Source organism: Mustela nigripes, chromosome 3 (assembly GCF_022355385.1).
Source record: "Mustela nigripes isolate SB6536 chromosome 3, MUSNIG.SB6536, whole genome shotgun sequence".
Lineage (NCBI taxonomy): Eukaryota > Metazoa > Chordata > Mammalia > Carnivora > Mustelidae > Mustela > Mustela nigripes.
The window spans coordinates 144,099,598-144,123,653 of NC_081559.1; the positions used below are offsets into that span (position 1 = coordinate 144,099,598).

General features: G+C 39.0%; 1 long non-coding RNA gene across 1 annotated transcript in view; it reads left to right on the forward strand.

Annotated features, from left to right (window-relative positions):
• The first annotated feature begins 11,440 nt into the window (after positions 1 to 11,440).
• Positions 11,441 to 24,056, forward strand: part of LOC132014113 (uncharacterized) — a 69,216-nt gene continuing 56,600 nt past the window's right edge. Inside the window, exon 1 of the long non-coding RNA XR_009403218.1 lies at positions 11,441 to 12,375. This is a non-coding gene — a long non-coding RNA (uncharacterized LOC132014113). The remainder of the gene's footprint in view (positions 12,376 to 24,056) is intronic.

The following is a 24,056-nucleotide window of genomic DNA, read 5'->3' on the forward strand; positions in this document are numbered from 1 at the left end:
AAGAGTTTTCATCATATACCTTTGCACATTTTTTTGAGTTTTGAATTACATCAATATACTACTTCCTCAAAAAATAAAATAATTAAGAAACCATACAAACAACCAGACACTCTAAAAACTTTCACAGTCCCCTGGACCCCAACTTTGGAGATTCTGATTCCACAGGTATAGCTCAGAGACCTACCTTTTTTATAATCTTTCCCTGGTGATCCTGATGTAGGTGGTCCAGTTAGAATCACACTTTGAGAAGCCTAAGCATAAAGGCTAAAGACTGACTAGGACACCAAAGTAGAGTTCAGAGAGGTAGAAGAAGGGGAAATAGGGTGTTACAAGAAGTTATTCTGCCAACCTCCCTTTTCCTTCGGTACTTTGGTCTTGCCATCATAGATCTGCCTGTCTAGGCATTTAGGAGATGCAAATAATTTTGACCATGTGCAGCTAGCTGCAGATAACAGAAAAAGAAGGAAGAAGAAATTCCAAGCTAAGTAAGAAGGGAGAAAACAATTTCCATGGCCACCTACCCATCCAAATACCATTTTGGGTAACTATATCTATAGAAATTGAGGCTCATTGGAGATTTAATTTTTTTTAAATTTTTATTTTTATTTATTTATTTTTTTAAAAGATTTTATTTATTTATTTGACAGACAGAAATCACAAGTAGATGGAGAGGCAGGCAGAGAGAGAGAGAGGGAAGCAGGCTCCCTGCTGAGCAGAGAGCCCGATGCGGGGCTCGATCCCAGGACCCTGAGATCATGACCTAAGCCGAAGGCAGCAGCTTAATCCACTGAGCCACCCAGGCGCCCCTTTTTTTTAATTTTTAAAGTAGGCTCCATGCCCAGTCCGGAGCCCAGCACAGGGCTTGAACTCACAATCTTGAGATCAAGACCTGAACTGAGATCAAGAGTCGTACAGTTAACCATCTGAGCCACCCAGGTGCCCTGGAGACTTTTTTTAGCACAATGTTTAACAATATTTGTAGTCAACTTTCTTTTACTATGATTCCAGTCTATCCCTCCCTATTATTCTTGATCTTTCTTCCTTTGCTTATAAAACCAGAGAACACACATGAAAACACACACACACACACACACACACACACACACACACACTCTATGCCAGTGCCTTCTGTTACAACACACTTTATCTATCATGAATTGTCAGTTGTCATAATTGAACTTTAAATTGTCCTTTCTTGAGTTAGAACTTGGCAATACACATTGTCTGGAACCTAGATGTGTGTGGTGTGGTGGCGGCTGTGATAGTAAGAATTGCTGTGGAAGACAAAGGGCTTGCCCATCAATGTAAGAAATTCCATGTAGCTGTCTTCCTCTGTTTTTTCATCCTGTCCATCCAGTCCTTTAGTTCTCTCTTCCATAGATATTAAGTCTATGCTACTACTTACTGGGTACACAAAGAGAGTTAGAAGTAAGACATGGCTCCAGTTATTAAAGAGTTAAGTGGTGGAGTTATGATTCCAACCCAGTTGTGGCTTGCTGCAGTACTGGGAGGCAGAAATGCAGGGGCGCCTGTGTGGCTCAGTGAGTTAAAGCCTCTGCCTTCTGCTCCGGTCATAATCTTGGGTGCTGGGATGGGCCAGCATCAGGCTCTCTGCTTAGCGGGGAGCCTGCTTCCCACCCCCCACCCTGCCTGCCTCTCTGCCTACTTGTGATTTCTGTCAAACACATAAAATCTTAAAAAATTTTTTAAAAACTAAAAAAATAAAAAAGGAAATGCGAAGGAGAGTATTCGTGTTTTGAAAGTAGTTTGCCCAATCCACATATATGGTAATGATGGAGGCACTGAGGCAATAACATTCTGGCAGGGAGATGGGTGAAGTGAGATCAGGGAAGGCTTTAGGAGGGAAGCACCACGTGATTTAATTTAACTTTATTACTTCAGCTAGAACTTAGTCTTGTTCCTTTTTTGAGGATGTGAGGTACTTTTCTTTTCTTTTTTAACTTTTGGTCAAACAATTCTGCTTCCTCTCACGGATACTATGAGATCCCTTTTAGTGCCCCTTGGCATAATAATAATCTTGGTCCTTCTAATTTCCTGGTTCTCCATTCTACAGCATGAGAGATGTAAGATCTGTTGACAGTCCAAGAACTTCTTCCAACACAACAAAAACTTTAATTCTGGTTCTTTGCAAACCTCTCTATTTTACAGCCTGCCCTCAATCTGTGACAAAATTGGTTTATAACATAAGGAGGGTTCTTAAAGGAAGTGATCCTCTTTTCTTTCTACATGCTTTTAAAACATTCCAATAAAGCTAAGTAACTTTGAAAATTATACATTATTCACAGAAATGAAAGCAGAATCACACAGAGATCTAACTAGTAGATAAAGATGATACCGGTGTAAGAAAATCTATGTAGATTTAGTACTCAGAAGCTGAAGTTTGTGTGTGGTAGTGCACATGTTTTTACCAGTTTGCTCTTAAAATCAAACATTTTCAGAGGAGAAAAGAGAGAAGAAATCTAGTTTTATTACCAGCCTTCTTTATGCTTAGAATGTTCACTCTCTATTTTATTTAATCCTCATCACAATCTTTTGGTGTAAATGATGTTCTGCTGCACTTTCTCTCTGATCCTGAAAACTTCCAATCCCTCTCAGGACAATTTCTAGCTAACCATTTAAAAGCAAAACAAAACATGTTGTTTTTATGTGATTCAGGAAAGAGTGAAGTAACAGATTTGCAGGCTTTTATATATTTTTTCTGGACTTAGCTCTGCAATAGCAAAATCACAAAAATACAGCTACTGAACCACATAACATCTAGCAGGTGACAACTTAGCAGCATCTTAGAAAAAGACATCAGGAAGATATAAAGAGGAGGAGCATTACAGTGGGAAAGGTTCAGTATGCTCAAAGGCACAGCAGCATAGAATGATGGGGGAAAAGGATAAGGAAGAGAGTAAGTGATTCAGGATTACTATAGAGCAGAGGTTGTCAAAATACGACCCACAGGCCAAATATTGCCAATGGCCTGTGAACTAAAACCAATTTTTACAACACTTGGAAGAGTTTGAAAGACAATCAAAGGAAGAATAGTTTGTGACACACAAAGACTATATGAGATTCAAATTTCCGTGTTCACAAATCAAGTCTTATTGGAACACAGACACACTAGTTTTTTTGCTTTTTTGTTTTTTTAAGATTTTATTTATTTATTTGACAGAGAGAGATCACGAGTAGGCAGAGAGGCAGGCAGAGAGAGAGAGGAGGAAGCAGGCTCCCCGCTGAGCAGAGAGCCCGATGTGGGACTCAATCCCAGGACCCTGAGATCATGACCTGAGCCGAAGACAGAGGCTTAACCCTCTGAGCCACCCCGGCGCCCCAGACACACTTGTTTATTTGCATATTGTATATGGCTGCTTTCGTGCCTCAGCTGCAGAGCTGAGTACTTGAAATAGAGAATGTACATGGCCTCCTCACTGCTTCTTCATGTACGATAAATCACAGGGATGCAATTTTAACTGTAGCTTTTTGAGTACCACACACACCACTATACCAAAGCATTTAGGTTTATTACCAGTGCATATCTATCATGTCAAAACAAGAAGAGAAAAGTAGGTTTCAAATGTTATGTTTTAAAGCAAAATGGAGTGCAGATTATTCTGTTACTATGTGGCAAAGCATTGCATTTAGCGTGGGACCACACAATGAAAGAATACAATATACATTGATGTCATCAGGCTAAACCCTCCTCTCAGCATTCCAACTTGTAGGAAAGTAACAGGAAAAAGAATAGATAATTTTAATTTAAAACAGAATATCTCATCACAGCAAAATTTCTGCACAAAATAAAAAATGAAAATGAGACTGGAATCAAAGTAACTTTCCAAGTGATTTGTTATTCAAGCAGAAGCCATTTACCAATATCAGCTAATTAAATTGTGCTTGATTCCAACATTTGAAGAAATGTGTACATACAAAAAAAAATGTTTAAGATGACATTTCTGTGAGAGCAGTTGCTTGTGGAGTTGAGGACTTGGAGAGCGAGGTCAATAATCAATTTAAAAACAAGGCAAATGATTTTGAATTGTTTCCCTTGGCTCTTGATGAGTTGACAGATGTTACTCATACTCCTTCATGATTGGTTATTCGAGGAGCCAGGCCAAGTCTGAAGTGACTGAAGAATTAGCTTCTCTGAAAAGTATGCATAGGAAAAGGATAGGCAAGATAGAAGTTGAGAAAATGCTAATTTAGTACAACCTGAAGTGGAATCTACCATGATGTGTTACAGCTGAGGGTGGTAAAAATATGTGTGCAGCATAAAAAGGTTTAGTTGGAAAAATTTACGAAGTTTGTAAAATGGTAAGGTTCTTCACTGTATTGTTCATCGGCAGCAGTTCTGCAGAAATTCTGTGAATCTATCTTGTGTTATTGAAGCAGTAATGTCAGTGGTGAACTTCATTTGCTTTCAAGGACTTAACAATTGTCAGTTTCATGAATTTTTGCCAGAAAAAGAGGCCAAACATCTTGACTTGCTTAATTACAAAGCAGTTCAACAGCTTAACAGTGAAGTTTTATTGTGATTTTTTAAAGTTTAGGGCTAAGACTGATTTTTTTTTCTTCTTTTCTGAATGAGAACCACCGTCAGCTACTATTATTGAATACCAAATGGCTTTGGAATAGCTTTTGTTTCAAATCTGACAATGTTTCTTAATAAACTGAACCAAAGCTACTAGTTAAAACAGTTATCTTATGTGAAACTTATACTGTGGAAGAATCATTTTGAAGACAATGTTGTTTAAATCATGAATAATGTCAAGTTGCTTTATATACTTCCCATGTTATAAAAAATGAAACAAGAAGGAAGATCTCCATTTCTACAGAAATTTGCATAGAGTATATCTTCCAAGTTCTAAAACCAGCATCATTCTTTGCATCTCAATGCAAGATCCAAAGGAAATTTTCATATTTCAAAAATCAATTTTACTGTGCAATTGAGGAGCTTCTACCTAGCTTTCAATTAGAAGTGATTAATTTGCAATGTAATGGCATGTTAAAAGGCAAATATTAAAAAAGGAATCTAATAGAACTCTGTAAATGCCTTCTAAGCATTCACTGTATTGCTCAACTGAAGTTTTGTGCTAATAGATTAATAACAGTATTTGGCAGTATCCATCTCTGTAAAAAGATATTTCAAAGATAAAATCCATCAAATTTCATTACAGACTAGCATCAACAGATGAAAAAATTATAATCAACTTTAATAATGGGGAATGTTAATATTGAACCCCATTCACACAAAATGTTATTAGCCCCCGAAATTCCATTCTTCTCATTAGTAGACAAAATTGTACTCAATTATTACTATGTTTTAAAATTTCATTGAAAAACTGTGTGGAAATTTGTTTTATCTTTCCATACATATGTACATAATATCTTCAATTTTTGTCTCTTGGGTTACAGAGCCTAAAATATTTATTAACCTGTTTTTTACCAAAAAAACCCAAAAGTTTGGGGTGCCTGGGTGGCTCAGTTGGTTGGACGACTGCCTTCGGCTCAGGTCATGATCCTGGAGTCCTGGGATCGAGTCCCACATCGGGCTCCCAGCTCCATGGGGAGTCTGCTTCTCCCTCTGACCTTCTCCCCTCTCATGCGCTCTCTCTCACTGTCTCTCTCTCAAATAAATAAATAAAATCTTTAAAAAAAAAAAAAAAAAAACAAAAGTTTGCTGACCTCTATTATAGAGTAGTAAGTGAACGGCAAGTTCCTCTAGTGGCAAAGTAGCTTGTATTAAACTAGTCTTCCCATAGATAACATTTATAAACTCTCAACAAAATATTATTTTTTTAAAAGATTATTTATTTTTTTTATTTGAGAGACACAGGGAGAGAGAAGATGAGTGAGGGGGAAGGGAAGAAGGAGAGAGAGAAGCAGACTCCCTGCTGGGCAGGGAGCCCAATGTGGGGCTCCATCCCAGGACGTAGAGGTCATGACCTGAGCCAAAGGCGGATGCTTAACTGAATGAACAACACAGGCGCCCCTCCGCAAAATATTAAAACCAACTATTAGAAGACACTGGAGAACAACTGAAAGTGGGCAGACCCTGAAAGGGATTGAACCATTGAAAGGTGGGACATCCTGTGTGAGACTCAAGTTTATACAGCATTTCTGTTAGGATATTTCCCAAGTCTACTTGACTTGAGATGTCAGCTGACAGAATTCAAAGGTGCTGGAGTATTTGGAAACTGTAGAGGTTATCTCAGAGATGAGGGAGCTACCGAGGAAAGAAGTCCCCACATCCATGTATAAATACTACTCAAATTCAGACTTCATTACAAGAAATGCCAAAGGAAATTCTCCAAGCTTGAATAAAAGGTTATCAGAAGAAAATTTGGATCTCAAAAAAAAAAATTGAGAACAACAAAAAAATTAAGTTAATTATATGGGCAAGTGAAAAAATATATTTTTTTCTTCTCCTAATTTCCTTAAAAGACATGATTATTTAAAGCAGAAATTATAATACCATTCTGTGGGCTTTATAATGGATATAGATTCAAACTAGTGCAAAGATGAGTAGGAAAGATACTATACTGTTTCAAGGAGCTTATACTTTACATGAAGTGGCATTATATTAATTCAAAGCAGATTCTAAGAAGGTAAGGATGCATCTTGTAATCCAACGACTAAAAATAACACAGAGATAGCTAAGCCAATCGAGAAAGGAAAATGAAATATCAAAAATGATCTGATGAACACAAAAGAAGACAGGAAAGGAGAAACGGGGAAATAAAAAACAGATGGGACGGATAGAAGACAAGTAGCAAAATTGAAAACCGAAATTCACCCTTATCAATAATTACAGATTTGTAAGTGACTAAATACTCCTATTAACAGGAAGATATATATAGACTGGGTTAAAAAGCAAGACTCAACCATCTACTGTTTGTGGAAAATGTATTAAAATGTACTAAAATGTAAAATGTAAATTTTAAATGTAAAATTTTAGTAAAATGCACTTAAAAATGTCTAAAAACACAGGTTGAAAGTAAAGGTAGAAAAAAAATACTTCATTAACCTGGGAACATAAGAATTGGTATGGCTATATTAATATCAGACAAAGGAGACTATAAGAAAGGAGTAACACTAGAAATGAGGAAGGATATTTCAAAATGATAAAAGGATCAATTTATTAAGAACACGTAACAACCATAGGTATGGATTACCTAATGGTAAATCTTCAGTATATATAAACTAAAAGAAGAAACAGACAAATAACGACAGTTGGAAATTCAGCATCATGCTCTTAGTAACTGACAAAACAAGGATAAGGATATCGAGAAGCTTAACAACACCATAACCACCTTAGCCTGATTGACATTTGTAGATCACTGTCTCCAACAGGCATCAAACACATGCTTTGTCTGGAGAATACATACACACGGAGCATGCACCAGAACAGACCATATGCTTGGCCATAAAACAAGTTTCAGTTAATTTCAAAAGACTGAAATCTTACATAGTATCTTATGACCCCCCCCCCAAAACTAATTAGAAATCAGTAACGATAAGAAGTCCAAGAGAATCCCAAATATGTGGAAATTAAACAGCACACTTCTGAATAACACCTGGGTCAGAAAAGGAATCACAGAGAATGTTAAAAACTGAATGATGAAGACACAAACTAACAAAATGTATTACATAGTTAAAACAGTGTTCAGAACAAAATCTGTAGCTTCAAATGCTTATATTAGATGATAATAAAAATCTTAAATTGGTGATCTGAGTTTCTACCTTAAGAAATAAGGAAAACCAAAGGAAATTCAATTTATGATAGAAAAAAGGAAATAATCAATATTAAAGCAGAAATTTTAAAAATGGTAAACAAAAATATTACAAAAGCCAAAACTGATTCTTTGAAAAAATTAATAAAATTGATAAATACCTAGAAAATTTGACCAAGAAAGAAAATAAAAATTGCTAATGTCAGATACAAGAGAGGGAATATTACTGTAGTTCCAACAAATTAACAATCTATATGAAAGGAACAAATTTATTAAAAAACACAATTTATAAAAACTGATACAAGGAGGAATTTTGAAAAGCAGCATAATTCTATATCAAGGATATTTAATATATTATTAAAAACCTTCCCACAGGAATTTCAATAAAATTTTTATAAAGAAACCCCCCTTCCTCAAAAAAAAACCACTCCAGGTCCCAGTGATTTCTGGTTAATTTTATCAAGTATTTGGGAAAAAACCAATCCCAAACCACACAAACTCAGAACATAGAGAATGAGGGATCACTTCCCAACTCCATTTCTGAGGCCAGTATTAACCTATAAAGCCAAAGACTTTACAAGAAAAGAAAATCACAAGCAAATATTCCCCAGGAGTCCAGGTGCAACAATTCTTAAGAAAAAACACACAAATCACATCTAGAAATACACTGAAAAGATAAGACATGATGACCAACTTAGTTGGGTTTGCTACAGGAATATGCATTTTAAAAATCAACGTAATCTATGTTAGCAGAATAAAAGAGAAAAACTACGTGCATATCTCAGTAAGTGCAGAAAAGTGTTTTATAAAATCAAACATCAATTCATGATAAAAATTCCTAGCAAACTAATAGAAAGGAATTTCCTGAGGTAGATCAAGGATATCTTTTGTTACTATTATACTTATTACTGAAACCCTGAATTCTTTCCCCTTAAGATGGAGAGCAAAGCAAAGAAGGATGTTCAGTCTTACTGCTTTTATTCAACGTTCCATGAGAGAGCCTAGTCAGTAAAATAATATAAGAAAAAGAAATAACAGACATATAGATAGAAACGAAAGAAAAAAAACTGTTTTTATTCATATATAACATAATCATGCACATAGAAAAACCTAACGAGTTTACCAAAAGCTACTAAAACTAATAAATAAATTAATAGGATACATGGTCAATATGCAAAAATCAATTGTGTGTTTCTATGCACTATGTGGTTAACTGGATATTTAACCACTATGTGGTTAACTGGATATTTAAAATATTATTTATAGTAGCATTAACTTATGTAATAGCATCAAAGTATATTAAATACTTAAGGATAAAATTAACAAAGTATATATAAGACTCATCCAATGAAAACCATAAAACACTGCTGAAAGAAGTTAAAGAACGAAATACATAGATACATTTTATTATTGAATTAAATGACTCAATATGGTTAAAAATGTCAATTCTCCCCAAACGGCTCTATAGAATCTATGCATTCCCAATCAGAATTCCAAAAGATTTTATCGTAAAATTGACAGGTTTGTTCTACAGTTTAAATGGATATGCAAAAGATCTAAAAAGCTAAAATAATCTTGAAAGAACAGTGTTGGAAGACTCACACAATTGTATTTTAAGACTTCAATATAAGAATACAATATACAGCAGTAATCAAGACAGTGTGGTATTGGCATAGACAAGGATAGTTCGACAGATCAGCAAAACAGAACAAAACCCAGAAATAGACTCAAACTTACATGGTCAAAAGATTTTTATAAATGCATTTTTTCAATGGGAAATACTATCTTCTCAACAAATGATGCTGGGGCAAACTGAATAAATATGTAAAAAAAAAATGGACGATGGTCCCTATGTCACGCTATATACTGAAATTCAAGATGAATCTTAGACCTAAATGTTGAAACTATAGAGTTTCCAGAAGAAAATATAGGAGAATATTTTTAGAAACTTCAGTAGGCAGATTTTTAAAGAAAAAAGTAGTAAGAAAGCACTAAACATAAAAGTAAATGGATTTTTACACAAAATTTAAATTTTAAAATTTTGCTTATCATAAAATGCCATTAGTAAATGAAAAGGCAACCAGCTAAAGACTAACAAAAGTCTTGTATCCAGAACATATAAAGAATTACAAATCAACAATAAGACAATCAATCCTATTAACACTCAAGACTTGAACAGCCATTTCACAGAAGAAGATTACAAACCATTAAGCAAATGAAGATACTCTGACATTATTAGTCACCAGAGAAAGGCAAAATAAAACCATGAACAGGCTTCATTGAATCCTTTAGGGTAAATAAAATTTTAAAAACTGATACCACCAAGTACGGGTGAAGATATAGACTAACTAGAACTCTCACACATTGTGGATAAGCATTAAAATAGTACTAACATTTTGAAAAACTATTTGGTAATTCCTTATAAAAGAAACCCAGGAATTCTACTCCTAGGTGTTTGTTTATCCAAGGAAAGTAAAAACAAATGTCTACTAAAAGATTTGGGTAAGAATGTCCCTAGTAGCTGTGTCCATGAGAGCCAAAACATGGTAACAACTCCAATGCCCATCTAAAGAAGAAAGGATAAACACATTGTGACACATTTATACAACATGATAGTTACTTCTGAGTAACTTAAAAAAAGATGAACTGGGGCGCCTGGGTGGCTCAGTGGGTTAAGCCGCTGCCTTTGGCTCAGGTCATGATCTCAGGGTCCTGGGATTGAGTCCCACATCGGGCTCTCTGCTTAGCAGGGAGCCTGCTTCCTCCTCTCTCTCTCTCTCTGCCTGCCTCTCTGCCTACTTGTGATCTCTCTCTGTCAAATAAATAAAATCTTAAAAAAAAAAAAAAAGATGAACTATTTATACCCAGAAGAAAATGGAAGTGAGGTACAAGTTAGTACACAGTGTATGATTCCACTGAAAGGAAGTGGAAGAAGAGGTAAAACTAATCTATGGAGATGGAAACCAGAGAATGTGGAGTGGACACCAACCAGAAGGTTACACAAGAGAAACTTGTGGTGTGATGGAATATTCTACATTTTGACAGGAAGTCTGGTTACTCAGGCATGTATGTTTTTCAGAACTCTTTGTACACTTAAGTTATCATTATGCATAAGTGTTGGCTCAGCTAGATAAGTACAGATAAATAAGAATAACAAAGATGAGACTGGGAAGATACTTATACATAAAGAGCCTTGAACACTGTGCTGAGGAGGTCAGACTCAGCTCTGTAAAGCAACAGGGAGCTATAGATGGGCAACTATGGACAGGCAACAAGTAGGGCAGTGCCTTAAAGACTGCATTTCAGAAAGTTTACTAAGGTGCTTTATATGTAGAAAGAAGGTATCTTTTCTAATAGCCATTTTAATAAAAACATTCTATTGATTTATTTCAGAGAGAGAGAGAGAGCTGAGGTGGGGAGGGTCAGAGGAAGAAGCAGGCTTCCTGCCAAGCAGAGAGCCCAATGCAGGGCTCGATCCCAGGACCCCGGGATCATGACCTGAGCCGAAGACAGACGCTTAGCCAACTGAGCCACCCAGACTCCCCTTAATAGCCTTTTTTTTATATCATCAGTGGAAATGTTTGAGTCCCTTGGCTATTAAGCTTAGGATAATACACACGTGAGGACTTTGCTTACCCTCCCTCCACTACTCTACCCCCAAGAGATCTCTTCTATATCTTATTTTGGTTTCTAGAAAATGAAAAAGTATAATTCCCGTATCAGTAGTATTTTCGTAAGTGTATTCTATAGGCTGATATGGAAGAGACCCAGAATTTCAATTAATTACAAAATGGAGGAGACTCTGGACTCCAGAAGGCGAAGGCTTTGGCTTTAGAAATGTAGCTTTACTTGCTGTCCAGGAGCGTTGGCGGAGGGGGGGGGGAGAGCCAAAAACATGAAGATTTTACATAAAAATGCCGACCTGTGGTAAGTTGTGGCCTGTACTCTCCATTTCGTAGCAGCTCCCTCTCCTCCGCTCCACTCTGTCCTTGTTCCGCCTAGACGTTGTGGCTTTTAATGGTTATGGCATTGCCTGGAGCAGTCTCCACAAAGTCTCTGAGGAGTTATTTTCTTTTTGTTGGTATCGTCTCTCTCATTTATGTTTGTAGAGAATGTAAATTAGGATTAAAGATGAGAGGGAGGAGGCCTTGGGCACATATGGCTCACAGAGCATGGCCTGGTTAGGTCTGCTTTGTTTTATAAATAAGTCATCAAACTGGATTTCTGGTCACTGGTGTGCTTCCTCCAGAATTTTCTTGAGCTGTCCATTACCTTTCCATCCTCTCCTCTGATAATTTTTCAGAAGCCAAGCTCAGCAGGCCACCAGTTCTCAATGAAGCAGTTATTTCTAAGAAGCTAAGCAAAATTTCTGGTTAAAATGAAACACTTACGTCTGCTCACTCAGCTGTATCACTTCAAAGAGAAAAACAAATAAAACCCAGCTTCCTGTCATCTCCCAGCATTAAAGGAAGACAAAGTACAATTGCTTTCCATTTTGACTAGAAGCAAAACTACAGATGAGTAACATGATAGATCAAAAAGCCAAACAAACTGAAGTAACCTCTTCATCAGCGAAAGTCAACTAGCTGAAGAGTGAAAACCTCCCACATGGATACCTTCTCCATCTCCCAAAAAGGTAAGCACAAAAAAGGAAGAGAAACTCTTTTCTAAACATAGAACATAACCTAAATGAAACCTTGTAAATTATAACACAGTACTAAACCTAGACTACTGAAATCCACACGTACTTTTCAACTATCTACAAGGAATAAAACGGAAACAACTAAAAGAATAGAATTGTACTCCTCATGGAAGCTTTTCCTTTTCTAGAGGTGAAGCCTCCTCCTGCCACCTGACAGAGGTTTTGACTATTAGTGACCAAAATGGGGACTTTTCAGGTACCCTGAGACAGTCATCACTCTACTGAACCTTTTCCATCCTGTTTTTGGGCAGGACTCGTTGGCTCACCCATTCATGAATTCACCATGTATTCATTCATTCATGCGGTGTCTACACTCTGTCCACAACTATTGTTAAAGGGCCACATGAAAACATTCGACATTATACTTTTATGGCTGTTGCTTTAAAAAGAAAAAAAATCTCATTTATTTATTTGAGAGAGAGGGGCAAATGGAGGGAGAGACTCAGCACTGAGCAGGGAGCCTGATGTGAGGCTGGATCCCAGGACCCTGAGATCATGACCTGAACCAAAGGCAGATGCTTAACCTACTGAGCCACCCAAGTGCCCCATATGGTTGTTGCTTTTTGACGATGCCAACATTTGATCACTTTGTAGAGCAATAGCATTCTTTCAAAAATTTCCAACTCCACCCTCACCCCTTAAGGCAAGAATAGAAGCTTTTCATAAGAAGGCAACCATGTTCTGATTCCTGTTCTTTTAGAATGTAAGTAGAAGGATGTCTACAAGAGCTGTGGAAACTCTGTGATGGCAATTACATTAATTAGATCACCAAAGATCGTGGGCAAGCCATACCTTCTACACTCAGTGTCCTTACATATAGAAGAATTTAGAGTAGAGGTGTCTGGGTGGCTCAGTCAGTTAAGCACCTGCCTTTGGCTCAGGTCATGACTGTGGGGTCCTGGGATCAAGCCCCTTGTCAGGTTCCCTGCTCTGTGGGGAATCTGCTTCTCTTTCTCCCTCTGTACTACCCCTCTTCTCATGCTCATGCACACACACACACACACTCTAATACATAAATAATTTAAAAAAGAAGAAAAGAAGAGTTTAGAATAGTTGAATGTTTTTAAATGTGTGGTCTATGGGCTCAAAACTACTTGGGGTACTTTTTAAAAAATTGTACATTCCTGTACTCTATCGCTAGAGCTGCTCAATTAGAATTTCTGAGACTGAAGTCCCCAAGTCTGCTCTTAAAACTGGCACCCCAAGGAGACTGTCATATGTTGCAAAGTTGATAACCATTGAAACAATGATCTCTAAGGTCACTTCCAGTTCTAAAGGTCATGATCAGGTCCGCCATGTAGCAGAAACACTGCCACTGAGAAGGTGAGATTTTTTTTTTTTTTTTGAGATGGGGGGATGTTGGAGTAGGGAGAAAAGTTTGGAAAACAGAAGTTTAGGGACACCTGAGCGGCTCAGTGGGTTAAGCCGCTGCCTTCGGCTCAGGTCATGATCCTAGGGTCCTGGGATCGAGTCCCACATCGGGCTCCTTGCTCAGTGGGGAGCCTGCTTCTCTCTCTGCCTCTGCCTGCCACTCGGCCTGCTGGTGCATGCTCTCTTTCTCTGACAAATAAAAAAAAAAAAAAAAAAGAAAACAGAAGTTTAGAAATTATACAGTTGAGTATACAGAGGAAAACTACAAAAAAACTACAAAAACTACAAAAAGTAGTGTGATATTTACCGCTCTGATTTTGAAATGAATACTTCTAGTATGGTTTGTAATGGCAAAGGCTACTAAGAATAACCATTATAAAAATGTGCGGTTGATAAATTAAGCTATAATTAGAACGAGAATAAGAGAATAAATTCCAGATGCCTCTATTTCATGAAGCGGCACAATGACACTTAAGCAAGGGCTGTTCAACTTAAGTTGGAGATGACAAGTGTTTGCCGCAGAATGGAGTAAATATTTCTGGTAGAATGCCTTTAATCATCGTTCTGGTGGTGGATTATACTTCATTGGTGAGAGAAGAAAAACAAACTGAAGAATCTTAGCATAACTGAGGAAACATAACATTTGGATTTACAGTTAACGGTGATTGTTTGGAAACTGTCATTTATTCAGCTGTTTTTGAGAGCTACTGAAATAAAAAGCATATTTCTGGGTCAGAAAAATCACAAAAAGGAAAACATTTTCGAATCCAATAAATCCTGTCACTAAGTAAACCGACCTCTCTAGGCTGGAAGTAGCCGTACACATTCACTGGAGTTTTCAGTCTCTCCCAGGAATATGATTAATTATTGAGGGAGCAGGGTTGGATGGGTTGGATGATGTCCTCAAAACAGACATAGGGAATTCCGGCCACAGCGACAGTTCGGGCCACGCCCATTATCTCTAGCTGTGACCCAAAAATTAATTTTGAAAATGTAGGTGTCCTTCCAAGTTTCTGGGGGGTCTAATGTCATTATATCTGCAAACCTGTGAGTCTCTAGAAGCTCCCAGGGCCTCCTGGCAAAAGCAGAGTTTATGTAAGTATTGTCTACCTACATATAGCTCAGGGAACACCGCAATCCTATTTCAGGGCCCAACAGCTAAAGCCTGTGGGATGCGCTGTATGGGATTTTGGTAAATAATGCTATCATCCCAATCCGTTCCAGAAAAACCATGTGCGGCCCAGATTTCAAACACTTTGTCTCACTGTCTGCTTAAGAATTACATCATACACTTGTAGCGCCATTAAAAGTAACAAGAAGAAAAAAAAATAACAAGAAGAATACAGGTCTCATTCAATTATTTCAAACTGATCTTTAGGCAACTTCCTCGCCATTTCCCCTTTTGCATAGGTCATTCTGCATTTCCGCTGCTCTCCTCAATCCCTCCATCAATTCTGCATTTCCGCTGCTCTCCCCTCCTTGAATCAGATCAGCAGCTATCTTCAACCAGTTGGGGGGAATAAAAAAGACTACTAATTGTAAACACTTTTTTAAAGCTTGTCTGCCTTTCCTTCTCTTGCCTATAAACTTAGGTATGGCCCCAATATCCTTTCCTTTCTTCTCGGAACACTAAGTTTTCCACCCAGTGTTAAAAGAATTGGAAATTATGTCTTTAAATTTGTATACAGTAATATTACACACTCACCATAGAAAAATAAGAAAATCAGACAGTACAGATACTCAGGAAAGGACTTCCATCTTCTCACTCTGACTCTAATCCATCCGACCCTTTCACTTATTGATTCCGTACTATCACTGGCTCCCCAAATGCACACCCAGACTTCTGAACTCCAGACCCACATACCCCTAGAACTACAGACTATCCACACCTGGATGTCCCACAGACATCTTAATTCACTATCACCTTAAATGCAAACTCTATCTTTTCTCCAAAATCAGTTCTTCCTTCCAGTCATCTCCTCACTGGGGTCATGATTAAAGCCATCCTTGATCCCACCTGCTTATTATGTCTTCATACAATCAGGGATCAAGATCTGCCAATGCTATGTGAATAACATGGGATACCAGCCCGCCATTGCCCCATCTCCTTATACCATCATTATATCCTGCCAGGATGACGGTGCTATCCTCCCATTTGGTCTTCTTGTATCCAGTCTGGCCTACCCTGCAATCTATCCTCCTTATTATACTCCCAGGCACACATTTCTGTTCACATCTGTTTCTCTCCTTAAAATTACTCTCTGGAACCCCATCCTAGTTTAGAGCATCATGTCCAACTTTCCTAAAACAAAGCCCCTAATGATTTGACCCCCATCTGTCTTTTTCCATCACCTTCCACACTATCCACCCCTACATTCAAATTCTGACTATGAGCTACAGCTCCAGCATGTGCTGGTCTCATTCTCATGGGCATTTGACATTCCTTCTCTCTGTCAGACATGCCCTCACCTCCCTTTGTTCTGCTAGGGAGCAACAGGCACCTTTCAGTTCTAATTCTCTCTCTTCTTGGCATCCTTCCCTGACATTGTGGGTATAGTTAAGGGCAACTTCTCTGTTCTCATAATACCTGTATCTGCCCCTCCTTTCACACACTCTGTCCAGCCACACCTGGATACTCCTTTAAACAAGGAGTCTGCAGTTCCTAAATGTTGGCAATGCAGTGTTATAAATTTAAACAGATTGCAGTAAATCATCAGAATCTGTTCTTTATGTCTGAAAAAGAATTAAGTCATGCAGGAAATGCCTTATGGTGTCTTTTGAGTACTCATGCATCAGTACACTCTATTGCCCTGAAAAACTTCTTGGACAAGAAGCAGTGACAGATTCATATTTGCTTCTTAGGAGAGTCATAAATGTGCATCCTCTCCTTTCAAGTTTATTTCCATTTGCTCAATCGATGATTCTGCTTCATTCATGAGAATCTGAGTGTTAGGAAATCAGAAGAGATGAATCTATAAGCTGTTTGCTGCCACTTACTGGATAACCACTCTGCTTGCCTAAACAAATATAGAAGAATTTTTAACTATTGGCTGACAATCATTAATATGAATCATCCAATTTCTACAAGTGTCAGAAAAATATTAGGAACAAAACTGGTAAGAAAATTACTTTTCAAAGGCTACATGTCTTCTTAATAAAATCCACACTCCTTCCTACTACCTGGTTTATTTTTATTTTTATTTTTATTTTTTTGCCCAGGAGAAGAAAAGTATAGTTTTATATCTAAAGCAGAATATCCAGGAAAAAAAGAAAGGATGAGTGTAAGACCACATAGCGTGAGTAAAAAATTAAGAAGAACATTAGTAGTTAATTATAACTCATAAAAGTGTTCCACTAGTGCAAAGCTACAAGATGGAAAGCTTTACTCAGAATGAGTATCATCTGTTGCCTCCACAAATGTTTGCACAGTTTACTTGCTTTGGTGCAGAATATTCCAATTGGGTAGTCATGTCATCTAATGCAGCTCATTTCCCCCATTCATGTAGTACCACAAATCTATTAGAAAGAAGCCTTTGAACACTCTCACAGTCAAACAGGTGTCTAATCTTTCTACTACTACATTGTTCACTCTTGATTGTGTCTCAGCTGTTACTGGAGTTTGCATACTTCCAGCTAGAAATATCAGTTCATCCAAACATCCTACTTGGGGGGTGTTTTTAGCTTGTGAAATAGCCTTCTGTGGACCTCTGTATAAATGTAGTCAGAATGTCTATAGTTCTAATCCCAAGTAAAGTTTTGTCAAAAAATACTATTAGAAAAAAATATAACTGAGTTAAATTAGCCGTCTGTGACCGAATGTTATGTATTTGAGCTGGAACCACCATTAAAGGCAATTCATAGCCCGTAGATAATGGAGTAAGCTAGTTGTTTCTTTCTCTGTTTTAGAAGTAAAGGGGCATGTGATATTGATGATAACTTTGGACTCGACATGTGCCAAACATCTTGTGTTGCATCTGCTGCATTTATTCTGTAGGTAGAAGAAGAGCATTTGACAGGTAAAGAAACTGACACCCCAAAAAGCAGAGCAACTTTCAAAGGGCATTTGGCCAAGTAGTGCAGAGCTGGGACTTGGACTGACTTTGACAACAGAGCACACCTCTTACCCACGATGCTTTCTAACATCCCCAGTTAACTGTGATAGGTATTCATATTCTTGGCATAATATTCTTTTGGCTGCCATTTGTTGATTTACAATTAATAAAATTTTTAGTTTTGGTATTTTAGAAGATGTGTCTAGAATAAGCATCTATGGCTCTAAGCCAGATATATCTGGGGGGGATTCTGACTCTCAGTGGGCTACCTCCACTCTCACCTCTCTCCTCACCCTCAATACATCCCAAGAAGACTTTGCACCAACCCCTGAGAGTGCTCCTCATTCTGTGTCTCCACGGCAGCAAAGGCAACATCATCCATCCACTCAGTTGCCCAAACCAGAATCCTGGGCACCATCTGGATTTCTCCTTCTCCCTTTCTCTCTACATAAAATCACTAAGTGTGTAATTCAGTATGCTAAATATCTCTTAAACCCATCTACCTCTCTCCGCCCTCAGTGCTCAGTGACTAGTTCATATCGCCACCATTCCCAGCTTAGGGTACCTCGGTAGTACTCTGATGCGTCTCCCTTCTCTTGCGACCCTCCAAACTTCTTCACTCTTCAAACTATTCTGCTCCAGAGGCACTGAGAGTATAATTTCATTCTTCATTCTCTCCCTTGCTTAAAACTTTTGACTGGTTCTGCATTTCTCTTGGGGTCAAGTCTCTTCTCAATATGACCTTTATGCAAGGAGTCCTGTTTACCGCTCTAGTAGGGGAGGCAGATAAAAGCAACACAACAAACACATACAAGCATTTACAAGTTGCTCTAAATGGTGTGAAGGAGGGATGCCTTGTGGTTCAGTCGGTCAGGCATCAGACTCTTGATTTCCACTCAGGTCGTGATCTCAGGGTCATGGGATTGAGCCCCGTGTCAGGCTCCATGCTCAATGAGGGAGTCTGCTGGAGATTCTCTCTCCTTTTGCACCCCTCACCCCTGCTCCGCTGCTCATACATTCTCTCTTTCTAAAATAAATAAATAAACCTTTAAAGAAAATAAATGGTGTGAAAGAAATAGGTAACTGAGATAGACACAAGCAGTGGCTGGAGGTTATGACCACGGGGGCTCGTTTGAGTAAAGGGAAACTGATCAAAAACTTAAAGGCTACAGTTAGGAGAGAATAAAGTACCATTAAGAACTTTAAAAGTGTCTGCATGGCTGGGGCAAGATCATCAGAGGAAAAGTGGCATGAACTGAGTTTCACAGCCTTGGACGCTGGGATGGAGTCTGGATTCTATCCAAAGAGAAATGACAATCCTTTGCCAATTAAGCAGATATCCCGTCTGCTTTGTGGAGGGTGGGGCGCTGAGCATACAATACCAGACGCCAGTAAGGAAGAGATTGCAGAGGTTTAACAAAAAGAAATGGAACCAGACTAGAGTGGTGGCCGAGGAATGGAAGGTGGCTGAGTAGATCTGCCACATTTTTCAGCAGGGACTGGAGGGACCTGCCAATGATTTGAACATGGATGTTCTGGAAAGGAAGGAATAAAGGCTGTCTCTAGGTTCTTGGCCAAAAGTCCTAAGTGGGCCACTTCATGAAAAGGGAGGCTTGGGTGAAGAGCAAACTAGAATCAAAAGACTTTTTCTTGAGCTTGTGAAGTTTGAGATGCTCCTGAAACCCTGAAGTGGAATAGTCGAAGAGGGTATTGGTTTGGGGCATGAATCAGAAGACAGGTCTAGATCAGAAATGAAGAGTGTGAATATGTACTCTTATGGATAGCACATGTAAATGCCTCCAGCAAACTCCTCCTGACTTTCAATCTGGGTAGGGGCCCGTTGTGTCTAGCACCACACCCTGAACTTCCTCCTCTACTGTAAGGATGATTTCATCCTTTGCTGTACTGATACCACACCACAACTAACATGTGTTCTCCATCCAATGTTGAGCTAGTTTCATGTGGCCAGTGACTGGTCTCTGTTCACTACTGTGCTCCCAGTCTGGTCCTGTGAATGCTCTTCACCCAGAAAGAAAGTGGATATTCAATACTGACCCACACTCAATGGAAGAGGGATAAGCTCCACCTCTTGAAGAGAGGAATTTCAAAGAATCTCCAGACATGTCTTTTAAGATTTTATTTATTTCAGGGAGAGAGAGATCATGAGCAGAGGGAGGAGCAGAGGGAAAAGGAGAGAGAGAGAATCTGAGGCAGACTCTGTGCTAAGCGTGCAACCCGATGTGAGGCTTGATCCCATCACCCTGAGATCACAACCTGAGCCAAAATCAAGAGTTTGATATTCAACCAACTGAGCCATCCAGACAGCCCTAGACATGTCTTTAAACCACCCGACTTAGCAAAATAAACTTTTTATTTTTATTTGCTTTTATTTATTTTTAAAGATTTTTCTTTATTTATTTGACAGACAGTGATCACAAGCAGGCAGAGAGGCAGTAAGAGAGAGAGCGGGGAAGCAGGCTCCCTGCTGTGACAGAGCCCAATGCAGGGCTTGATCCCAGGACCCCGAGATCATGACCCGAGCCAAAGGCAGATGGTTAACCAACAACTGAGCCACCCAGCTGCCCTCTCACAAAATATATTTTTTAAAGATTTTATTTATTTGACAGAGAAAGAGAGAAAAAGATATTTTGTGCACAATCAGGGGGAGTGGTAGGCAGAGGGAGAGGGAGAAGGAGGCTCCTCGCTGAGCAGGGAGCCCCGTGTGGGGCTTGATCCCAGAACCCTGGGATCATGACCTGAGCCAAAGGCAGATGGTTAACCAACAACTGAGCCACCCAGGTGCCCTTTCACAAAATATTCTTCGGTTTATTGTTTGTTTTGAGTTTATAAAAGCAATCTCTGAGTGTGTTGAACTATGAAATTTCATTCTTAGAAAATTTTAAGATGACTAGTTACAAACTAAATTCTCACTCTTCTCATATCTGACTGCAAGGTTATCTTTGCTTTGAGCCCAAACTTGGAATTACAAAAAACTTTATAACTAACAGAACTGTTCTTACTTCTAAGTGAATATATACAAAAGAATATTCAAGAGTGATCAATTTCATTATTAGTTTACATTGATAAAATAATACTACCTGTCTGCCTTCGGACTTCTAGGATAATGAAAAAAGAACCTTACCACTTAAAAAAAGAATGCTTGTCAACCCTGCAATGAATAATTCTGAGTTTTAATTGCTCATTTACTTTTGTTAATTTACAATGGGCTGTAAAGTGGTTAAGTGCTCTTCTTATCAATATCTATTCTCTCAAGTAAGTTTGGTGAGAAGTGGAAATACTACCTCTAGTCATAAGGTTTTTGTTTGCTCTGAGATTAGTAAGGCAAAGAGAGCCAAAGGCCACCTGTAGAATCGGTGTGACATTATAGGTTATCCTAATATATCATTAAATGAAGGCTCTGCTAAATCTTTTCAAGAAAAGCTGGGAGAAGTCCCCTATTTAACTTCGCTTTTAAGAAACTCTTTTACAGGGCACCTGGGTGGTTCAGTGGGTTGAGCAACTGCCTTCAGCTCAGGTCATGATCCCAGAGTTTCAGGATCAAGTCCTGCATTGGGCTCCCAGCTCCACCGGGAGTCTGCTTCTCCCTCTGACCTCCCCTTTCATGCTCTCTCTCACTGTTACTCTCTCAAATAAATAAAATCTTAAAAAAAAAAAAAAAAAGAAACTATTTTACTATGTCACACAACAAATTTGTTATGTTTTAATCAAGGTATTTTTATCAAATCAACAATGGAGATATAGGAACTTCATTTCAATGCTATAAATCAGGTGTTAACTTCCGGTTTTCTTCTGAAAAGAAATTATTCCTTGCTCTCCATTTTCTCTGCCATCACTGAATTTTCCTACACTCAACTATTACTAGTATTTCCTGCTGGTGAAAACCTGACCTGAGCTATTCTCTTCACTGGATAAAGTGCCACATGACAGAATATTGTCACGTAGACATATTTTCATGTTTAAAAAAAAAAAAAAACGATGCTCTGTGAAGGCCACAGAAAAGAGCAAATCCAGATCCTCAGCTGCTTTTGTATTGAGGGTCGGGGGGCCACTTTCCCATTAGATGACTGTTTGCTTCCTGCTGGAGGCCCTAGGAGATGGGTTCTTGGTGCCTCAGAAGGCAGCCTGGTCCATTTTTAGACACCCATAATTATTTTATATAGAAAATTCCTCTTTAGATAGACCGATTCACCTCCCTGTTCTTTCACCTCGCGCTTCTGTTCCATCTCCCGGGGTCCGGCGGCATGACCTCCCCCCTCTTCTCGGACTCCAGTGCCTCACCTGTTTTCTGTTTCTCACTGAGCCCTGTTTGTTCTTCCAGCCGTTTCCCCCCGTGTTCGATTTCCTAGATCCTCCCAACCCAGCTCCCTGTATCCTTCAGGCCGGCTGTTTTTCAGACGAGATCGGAAGCATTCAGGGTGGTATGGCCGAAGACTTGCTGCTGTTTTTCAACAGTGCACTTCCAAGTATCTGCTCCGGCCTGAGTTTGGGCTGACAGACCTGAATCTGCCGCAAGCCCAGTCACATATGGGTCCAACTCCGTGGAGGGATGATGTCCTTATCTACACACACGCTGGGTGGGAGGGAGGCAGCAACAGGACATGACCCCAGGCTTGTTGTGTGTAGTAAGAGGGTCATGTGAGACATTTAGCCCATAACCTGATAGACGGGAAGCACTGAGTACACGTTAGCCATGTATGTAATTTTAAACATAGAATCCCACTTTCATCAACCTACTGTGGGAAAGAACTGTCACCTCCTGAATTCTGAATACCAGAACCCTCCGAATGGAGCTCGAATCTATACTAACTTTCTCAGCACCCTCGCTGCACACGGCTGACTCATACTGAGATCATCAAAACTCCTCAGTCTTTCTTACATGCGATTCTAGTTGACCACATCTTTCTCACCGGCCCTTGCACAGTTTTTGTTTTGCTGTTGTTATTTGTAGTGTGGTTTTTAAAAATGATGTCATCAATTCTACTATGGTAAGTGTAACCGAGCATCCCAAGCCACAGGAATCATGTGGGACTCTGCGTAATCACTGTGCTTCCCAGCGGAGCGGAACTAGTGGAGAGTCCAGTTGCTGTCTGCATCCCTGCCACTAAGACTTGACAAGATACGGTGTATTCTTTGCCGAAAAGAATAGCTTTATTCCTCACGGCTCTCTGCCCTGCTGGCCTCAGAGCAGCAGCGAGTTCCCACTTAGCTTCAGGTTTTCTGTGGTGATCTAAGTTTCGGTGAATCCTCTGCTGGTTCTTCTTCCTTATGAATGTCAAACAGCAGCCCATGTGTGTTCTGGCCACTTTTCACATATTATTAGCTCAGTAAAACTGTGGGTCACGTCAATGCCAATGGACTCTCATGCTTGAGGTTACGATATCAGTTACCACGTCCTGCACGCTAGGCTCATGGGAGGTCATGGGATTACTAGAGAAGATCTGTATGGGTTTACACATACCCCCACCCTCCCACCCAGCATTAAACTTAGACTTTCAAAACACACGCTTTCTCCCTTTTGAGAGGACAAAATACTTACAAGTCTAAGTATTTATCTAATTGGGTTATCTTGGACAAATTAGTGAACATTTCTGGCCACACACAAGAAATGAGGGGTTTAAATTATCCAATGTGCAGAATTCTATAGTTCATTTTAATGCTATTTCCACTGAAAAATTAGTCTTGTACTAGGGTCTCCTTAGAGACCCTAGATCTTAAGGGATTATAGTATAGTATCAGTATTTTCCAGCTTTATTGTTTGTCCATAGCATTGAACCAAGGATGCGAAGTGATCCACAATGATCATAATTTCCAACACAGGCCTGCAGCAAAAGTATCTTGGGTTTCTTGACATTTTCAATTTTCTGACGCTTGGTGTCATTGAATGCTGTTGAAACACATTACCCTATATCAGTCAAAACTGCCTCTTCCTCCTCTCTCCCCTGCCATTGCCTGAGTTTATGCCTCTCTCCGTAATAGCCTCCTGGCTCACAGTCTTCCTGTCTGTCCTCCACAGTGCTGCCGATGCAGTCAATGAAAAATACAAGTCTGGGCACAATGTTCCCCAGACCCTCCAAACCTCCTTTTGCACTTGACAAAGACACTGAAGTTGTATGGATAATCCTAATTAAAGTGTAAAGTACCCTCCACTTAAGGACACAAGGCAGAAAATTG